We start from the raw sequence: 8,450 nt of genomic DNA, 5'->3' as shown, positions 1-8,450 counted from the left end.
GAAGCTTTGAAACCCTCAGAAATGTCACCAGCATTACTGAGGTGGGATAATCCACCGCTGAAAAACTTTTTGGTGTTCGGTCGTAGCAGGAATCGAACCCACGACCTTGTGTATGCAAGGCGGGCATGCTAACCATTGCACCACGGTGGCTCCCTGCCATTACGGTAAAAAGGCCATGGAGTGGTACGCCGCCAACAACGTGCAGGTGGTTCCCAAGGACAAGAACCCTCCCAACACGCCAGAGCTCCGCCCAATTGAGAAATACTGGGCTATTGTCAAGCGGAACCTAAAGAAGACCAAAAAAACTGCTAAGGACGAGCAGCAGTTCAAGGCAAACTGGCTTTCTGCGGCGAAGAAGATGGACAAGGTGGCTGTACAAAATCTGATGGCAGGTGTCAAGCGTGAGGCCCGGCAATTCGGATTTGGAAGAGCGAAAGCCTAACTGAATATTTTTCCTGAATTTTATACTAATTGGACTTGAAAAAGAAATATAATTTGATTTTTTAAATAAACGATTTCACCGATTTACACGCGTTTTCCCTTGACCAAATTTTGACCTATCATCCTTTAAGTTATATTTATATAGCATAGCTTGCGGCGCCCACGAGACGATTAAACAAAGTTTATTTAACAGAAAAATACATTTAGTTGGGCACCGTGGAGCAGTGGTTGCTACATCCGACTTGCATGCCAAGGGTCGTGGGTTAGATCCCTGCTTCGACCAAAGTTTTTTTTTTACATATATTTCAGATATGGTCGGAAGATTCCAAAAAAATGTTCAACATTACATTCTACTATATTAAATTTTTACTATGAATTGTAAAATGTGACTTATTAAAAACCTAAAGCCAGAAAGGAACAGTGTTTGATATAAACGAAATGGACTGTGTTGTTGGTTCAAAAATAACTTTTTTTTATTACAAAAATAAACATTTTTTAACAAACGAATTTTTTGGTGATAAAAGTGTATACTTTTCGAAGCAATTCAAAAAACTCTAACAAAAGAAAAACGTTTTCGGTACACGTTTTCCAAACGTTTTTTTTTTCTTTGCGTGTAGTGCCCACTCATCAAAATCAGGGCACAATGTTAAGTCGCCGCCCGTAAAACAGTTAATTCTATATATGTCTATATCCTGTTAAAGGGGGCCATGGTTAACTGTATAAAGAAACATGAGGACCGCCCTGTTACACGACTGGGCCCGATTAAGACTTCTTTTGGTGTAATAGCCCTCAAAGCGTCTGTAGTTCTCTGTAATTTGAGGAAATCATGAGAGGAGGAGATAGGCTTCAAAAGTTTTGTCTACAAGTAAGAGAAAGAAGTTCGACCAATTCAATTCACCTTTCCTTTTTTGCGCTACTTCAGTAACGGAATCACTTTACTCATTTTCCACACATCGAATATATAGAAAGACATATAGAAGAATCTGATCAGGTATCCCAGATGCTCACAACTGCTTTAATTGCAGGAAGCTCTATAAACTGTCGCTTGATAAAAGTTGCGCACCTCGTTCGAAATTTCGCCCAAGGTCACGTCACCAAATGCGATTGTAATCCATTCTTTATCCTACCAGGATACCTGTACCTCAGTTTAAATTATTGAGCAGCCAGTTATTGATGATATCGGTAACTTCGGCAGAGGTAAATTTTGACGTGTCATTTTTCAGGAGGTCATACCTTGCGAAAGTCATCCGTTGAGACACCTTCTGACACCAAATATGGTAAAAATTCCAATCTCAGTTACCGTGGTCCATAATACGCCTGATAAGATTTCCAGATCTATGTATGAACAAATGCGTCAACAATTTACTGTCGTTTGATGGACGTTGCGCATAACTTTCGCAATCCATTAATTCGTCCTACCTGAGCCTAAATTGCATTGATTCATGTGATTTGAGTTCCAAAACATGTTGGGGAGTCTGGCCAGGTTTCCAAATCCCGGTATGGCCAGATGGTTCAACATCAAGTCTCCATTAGGACTTATCGTTTTGGCGACTTTGCGTTATTGCACCCGCATTGTCAAACTCGGCTGAGGTAAATTTTGGCTTGCCGTTTTTTTCGGGATGCCGTACTTTGCGAAACTCATTCGTTTTGTCACCGAAGATAGTAAAACTCCCAATCTCAGTTACCGTAGTTCGCAATACGCCTGACAAGGTTCCTGTATCGCCGCATGAACAGATGCTTCAACACTTTACTGTCGCTTGACGTTGAGAATATCTTATGCAATCCATTCATTCCTCCTGAGACTAAATTGCATTTGCTTTAGCCAGATTTGAGTCGCAAATCTTATTGGGGATCCAAATCAGGGTATGACCAAATGGTTCAACATATACTATGAGCATATATCGGGACTTAACGGCTTGGATGTTTTGACGTTATTATTGACATCGGTAACTTTGAGATACATTTTATCGTGTGTTTTTTTGGGATGCCCTTATTTGCGATCCACTCCTACTACCAGAGAGCCACCGTGGTGCAATGGTTAGCATGCCCGCCTTGCATACAAAAGGTCGTGGGTTCGATTCCTGCTACGACCGAACACCAAAAAGTTTTTCGGCGGTGGATTATCCCACCTCAGTAATGCTGGGGGTTTCAAAGCTTCTCTAAGTGGTTTCACTGGAATGTGGAACGCCGTTCGGACTCGGCTATAAAAAGGAGGTCCCTTGTCATTGAGCTTAACATGGAATCATTGAGCTTAACCTAACCTACTACCAGAGTACCTCCACCTGATCTTAAACTGTACAGAGGAACCTGGCCAGATTCCCAAATCACGATGTGGCCAAATGGTTCAACATATAGGGACTTACCTGCTTGGAGGTTTCGACGTTGCTAATAACATCGATAACTTTAAGAGAAATTTTGGCGTGTGGTTTTTTCGGGATGCCCGTTCATTCCTCCTACCAGTGTATCACTACCTAAGCCTAAATTGAATTGCTTCAGATAATAACGATAACCACGCAACTTCGAAAATCTAACGACGCAAAGTGAAAACTAGTACTGATTCAGCAGCGACGCAGCTTCGAAACAAGGCGAAACGACGCAAAGCGAGGTCTAGGTGTACTCCCAAACACATTCTACTTCAAGCATATATATATTTCCAGGACTTTGCGACTTGTAGGTTTTGGCGTTGCCTATGACATCGGTAACTTTAAGAGAAATTTTGACGTGTGTTTTTTCGGGATGCCCATTCATTCCTCCTACCAGTGTACCCCTACCTGAGCCTAAACTGAATTGCTTAAGGTGCTTTAGCCATATTTTCCAAAACTTATTAAGAAGCCTCGCCAGGTTCCCAAATCACAATATGACAGGATGGTTTAACATAACTTCGAGTACACATCTGGACTTAGTGGCTTGGAGTCTTTGACACTATCAATGACATCAGTAACTTTAAGAGACATTTTAGCTTTTTTTCGGGATCTCCTACCTTGCGAAACTCACCCGATTAGTTACCATCATGACGACATATATGGTAAACATACCAGTTCCAGTTCAATGGAATATGATAACCCCAAACATGTTCCAAGAGAACAATGTTACTTTGTTATGGAGAACATGTTTGCTGAAATCAGATACATAATTTCCAAGACTATAGCGTGGTTGAAACAAACGTGTTACTCTTGCATCACGTTTGGAGGTATGATATTCCGTATCTGCGTGCATCATTCCTCCTACAAAGGTTCGAAACGGCTATCACCGTGGTCCACAACTCACCAGTCTTTTCTACCAGTGTATGCCTAAGGTGAAACATAATATGTTTGAACAATACAAACAATATTTTTTTGACCAATTCTGAAAATATATATGCTTGAAGCAGAATGTGTTTGGGAGTACACCTAGACCTCGCTTTGCGTCGTTTCGCCTTGTTTCGAAGTTGCGTCTGCTGAATCAGTCTTGGTTTTCACTTTGCGTCGTTATATTTTCGAAGTTCCGTTGTTATCGTTGTTATCTATCTCCAATCTTTGCATGGTTTGCCATAAAAACTCATAATTCACTTTGCGTCGTGTTTTTTATACCCTCCATCATAGGATGGGGGTATATTAACTTTGTCATTCCGTTTGTAACACATCGAAATATTGCTCTAAGACCCCATAAAGTATATATATTCTGGGTCGTGGTGAAATTCTGAGTCGATCTAAGCATGTCCGTCCGTCCGTCCGTCCGTCCGTCCGTCCGTCTGTTGAAATCACGCTAACTTCCGAACGAAACAAGCTATCGACTTGAAACTTGGCACAAGTAGTTGTTATCGATGTAGGTCGGATGGTATTGAAAATGGGCCATATCGGTCCACTTTTACGTATAGCCCCCATATAAAGGGACCTTCAGATTTGGCTTGTGGAGCCTCTAACAGAAGCATATTTCATCCGATCCGGCTGCAATTTGGTACATGGTGTTGGTATATGGTCTCTAACAACCATGCAAAAATTGGTCCACATCGGTCCATAATTATATATAGCCCCCATATAAACCGATCCCCAGATTTGGCTTGCGGAGCCTCAAAGAGAAGAAAATTGCATCCGATCCGGCTGAAATGTGGCACATGGTATTGGTATATGGTCTCTAACAACCGTGCAAAAATTGGTTCACATCGGTCCATAATTATATATAGCGCCCATATAAACCGATCCCCAGATTTGGGTTGCGGAGCCTCAAAGAGAAGCAAATTTCATCCGATCCGCCTGAAATTTGGAACATGATATTGGTATATGGTCTCTAACAACCATGCAAAAATTGGTCCACATCGGTTCATAATTATATAGCCCCCATATAAACCGATCCCCAGATTTGATTTGCGAAGCCTCAAAGAGAAGCAAATTGCATCCGATCCGGCTGAAATGTGGCACATGGTATTGGTATATGGCCTCTAACAACCGTGCAAAAATTGGTTCACATCGGTCCATAATTATATATAGCGCCCATATAAACCGATCCCCAGATTTGGGTTGCGGAGCCTCAAAGAGAAGCAAATTTCATCCGATCCGCCTGAAATTTGGAACATGATATTGGAATATGGTCTCTAACAACCATGCAAAAATTGGTCCACATCGGTTCATAATTATATATAACCCCCATATAAACCGATCCCCAGATTTGACTTGCGAAGTCTCCAAGAGAAGCAAATTTCATCCAATCCGGTTGTAATTTGGAACATGGTGTTAGTATATGATCTTTAACAACCGTGCCAGAATTGGTCCATATCGGTCCATAATTATATATAGCCCCCATATAAATCGTTCTCCAGATTTGACCTCCGGAGCCTCTTGGAGGAGCAAAATTCATCCGATCCGGTTCAAATTAGGAACGTGGTGTTAGTATATGGTCGCTAACAACCATACCAAAATTGGTCCAATCACACAAAAAATTGGTCCATATCGGTTCATAATCAAGGTTGCCACTAAAGCCAAAAATAATCTACCAAAATTTTATTTCTAGAGAAAATTTTATTTCTAGAGAAAGTTTTGTTAAAATTTTATTCGGTTCATAATAAAATTTTCATCATTGTCAAAATTTTATTTCTATAGAAAATTTTGTCAAAATTTTATTTCTATAGAAGATTTTGTTCAAATTTTATTCGGTTCATACACAGAAAAAAATATCACCAAAATATTTCCAATTAAAAAGTTAATTGAAGTTGATTTTTTTTTCAATTAATAAATTAATTGGTACAATTAACTTTTTAATCAAGATAGAAACATTAAGTTAATTAAGTCAATGATTGAAAATTTTAAAATTTTTAATTAAAAAGTTAATTGATACAATAAACTTTTAATCATATTCGGAAGACTAAGTCAGTTAAAAAAGTGATTAACATTTTTTTAAATTTTTACTTAAAATTTTTTTTCAAACAATCAATTGTTAATCCAAATAAAAATTCTAAGCCAATTCAAAAGGTAATTGAAAATAGTTACCTTTTTTTTAATTAATAAATTAATTGAGTTTTGCAATCAACATCAATTAAATTTTTAATTGAATCAATTAAAAAATTAATTGAAATTTGGTAATGAAATCAATTAATTTTTTAATCAAGATTTTTTTCTATGCCCAATTAAAACTGTGATTGATACTATCATTTTCGTGATTGAAGACATTTCAATTAAAAAATTAATTGGATCAATTAATTTCGTGATTGAATCAGAAAAAAAAATTTTTTGTGTGTAATCATGGTTGCCACTCGAGCCAAAAGTAATCTACCAAGATTTTATTTCTATAGAAAATTTTGTCAATAGTTTTTTTCTATAGAAAATTTTGTTAAAATTTTATTTCTGTAGAAATTTTTGTCAAAATTTTCTTTCTATAGAAAATGTTGTCAAAATTTTTATTTCTATAGAAAATGTTATTTCTGTAGAAAATTTTGTCAAAATTTTATGTCTTCTTGTCAAACTGAATTATATACGTATTGGATCGATCTTTTTTGATTTAATATATACCACGTATGGACTTACATACAATTTAGAAGATGGTGTTAGGAGGTTTTAAGATACCTTGCCATCGGCAAGCGTTACCGCAACTTAAGTAATTCGATTCTGGGTGGCAGTGTTTAGAAGAAGTTTCTACGCAATCCATGATGGAGGGTACATAAGCTTCGGCCTGGCCGAACTTACGGCCGTATATACTTGTTTTTTTTTTTTTTTTAACGTATATGCGACGCAAACCGAGGTCTAGGTGTATATGTTACAAAAGCGATTTTTTGTGGGTGCAGGGTTAGTACTATAAAGCTCATCACACTCATTTGGGAGTTGCGCCTCTTGTGCTGAGATGTAGATCAAATTTCCTAGATGCCTCACTGAAGCATTGTCACCTACGTCCGGCATTCTCATGTCATGAAATCTGGGGCCGATCTTTTGTTTACAAAGTATACACGCTAAGCATTGCACCACGGTGGCTCCCGCAGTCACTATAAGTCTGACTAGCTACAGCGCTTTCTTGGGTGGGTATAATATAGTCAACTCCACCCAGCTTCATCCTTTCTAATTCAATTGCATTACCTTGTGACGCATAGTAATTCCATTTCTAGTTTTACTCACCTCATAACATTCTACTTTAGCATATTTCCTTTTTTGGTTGGCTGAAAATGCGTGGGTTATAGGCAAATCTACCCACACTCACACACAGCTGGTTAAGTTTTGCGGTTTTACTGGGTTTTCTCCACGATCTTTTTCCTGGGCCATTTTTCTTTTGGAAAATCTCAATTTATGGTGTGTTATATATTTTAAATAAATAAAATGGACTCACTTCCTTTGGCCGTTGATTTTATTTTTTTCGCTGGTAAATTTTTTAAAATTTAAATGGAAAAAACGCTCAAATGTTACCATGGGTGACAATGGGGTATTTCATTCTCCAGTGGATTCACCACATGTTTGTTAGTTCTCTCTATTGCTTCTGTTTTTTGGTAATCTGAGATGTTAATTTTTTCGTTATCTACTCTCATCCTCTATGGGGGAGTATGGTTCCGTTTCCTCTATACTATTCGCTATTATACGGAATTTGGTGGTATTGCTTGTTTTATTCTTCTGTTTAGTCATTTTTATTTGGATTTTTTTGTTTGGAGCCCTGAATCTTTTGGCTAGGTGTAATTTTCATTTAGCAAACACTGATACGTTTGGACTTGGCTATTTACTTCCAGTACATAAATTTTATCAATTCACTGAACCATTCACTACTGGCCATTGTCTCTGCTCTATCTCCAAAAAGTTTGTCAGTGGGATTTACTTGGGTTTTTTAGGGTGATGGGATTTTTTTTTTTTTTTGTGAAACACATTTTTTCACTAAGGATTTTCAGAGATTTTATTTAGTTTAGTTTAGCGGAAGTGATAGCATTGTTATGGCGGATATTAAGCATGACTGAGAATAGATGTGAAAATTTTATTAAATAACCATAAAATCATCCATACAATATGATGGGATTTTTTTTTGGGGGGGGAATTTAAGTTGAAAGTTATTTGATTTTTATTTTTGTGGGATAAATATCGATAGATTTTATATGGGATTTAATAGAAGTTTATTGTAGTGGGAATTTTTAAGAGGTATATAAATAAGGTTGTTTGATGCTCTATTTCATACACTAGAAAAATATCTATGCAAATTTTTATACATATATATATATATATATATATACACAGAGAAGAGGTTGGTTGGAAATCGGTTGAAGTAATGAAAATTCTACATTTGTAATTAAATATCAATTACCCCAATCTATGTACTATATTTGCAATCATACGTTGGTCTTTACTATAATGTTTCTACTATTTCAATGGATTCACGTTTGTGATAGACGACAGACAGTTGTAGGAACTGAATATCTCTACTTTGAAAAATTATGCTTGAATTCGGATGACACGACCTGCCGTAATTAATTGCCGTAACTGTCACTTAGTTATCACCACTTACGGACGGTTTTCACAACCGAATGGCATTTGAATTATTTTACAAATGTCATTTCTATTAAAAAGTATTCT

Source organism: Haematobia irritans, chromosome 5 (assembly GCF_050003625.1).
Source record: "Haematobia irritans isolate KBUSLIRL chromosome 5, ASM5000362v1, whole genome shotgun sequence".
Lineage (NCBI taxonomy): Eukaryota > Metazoa > Arthropoda > Insecta > Diptera > Muscidae > Haematobia > Haematobia irritans.
The sequence above is the reverse complement of the archived record's forward strand: the minus strand, read 5'-3'. Positions refer to the sequence as shown.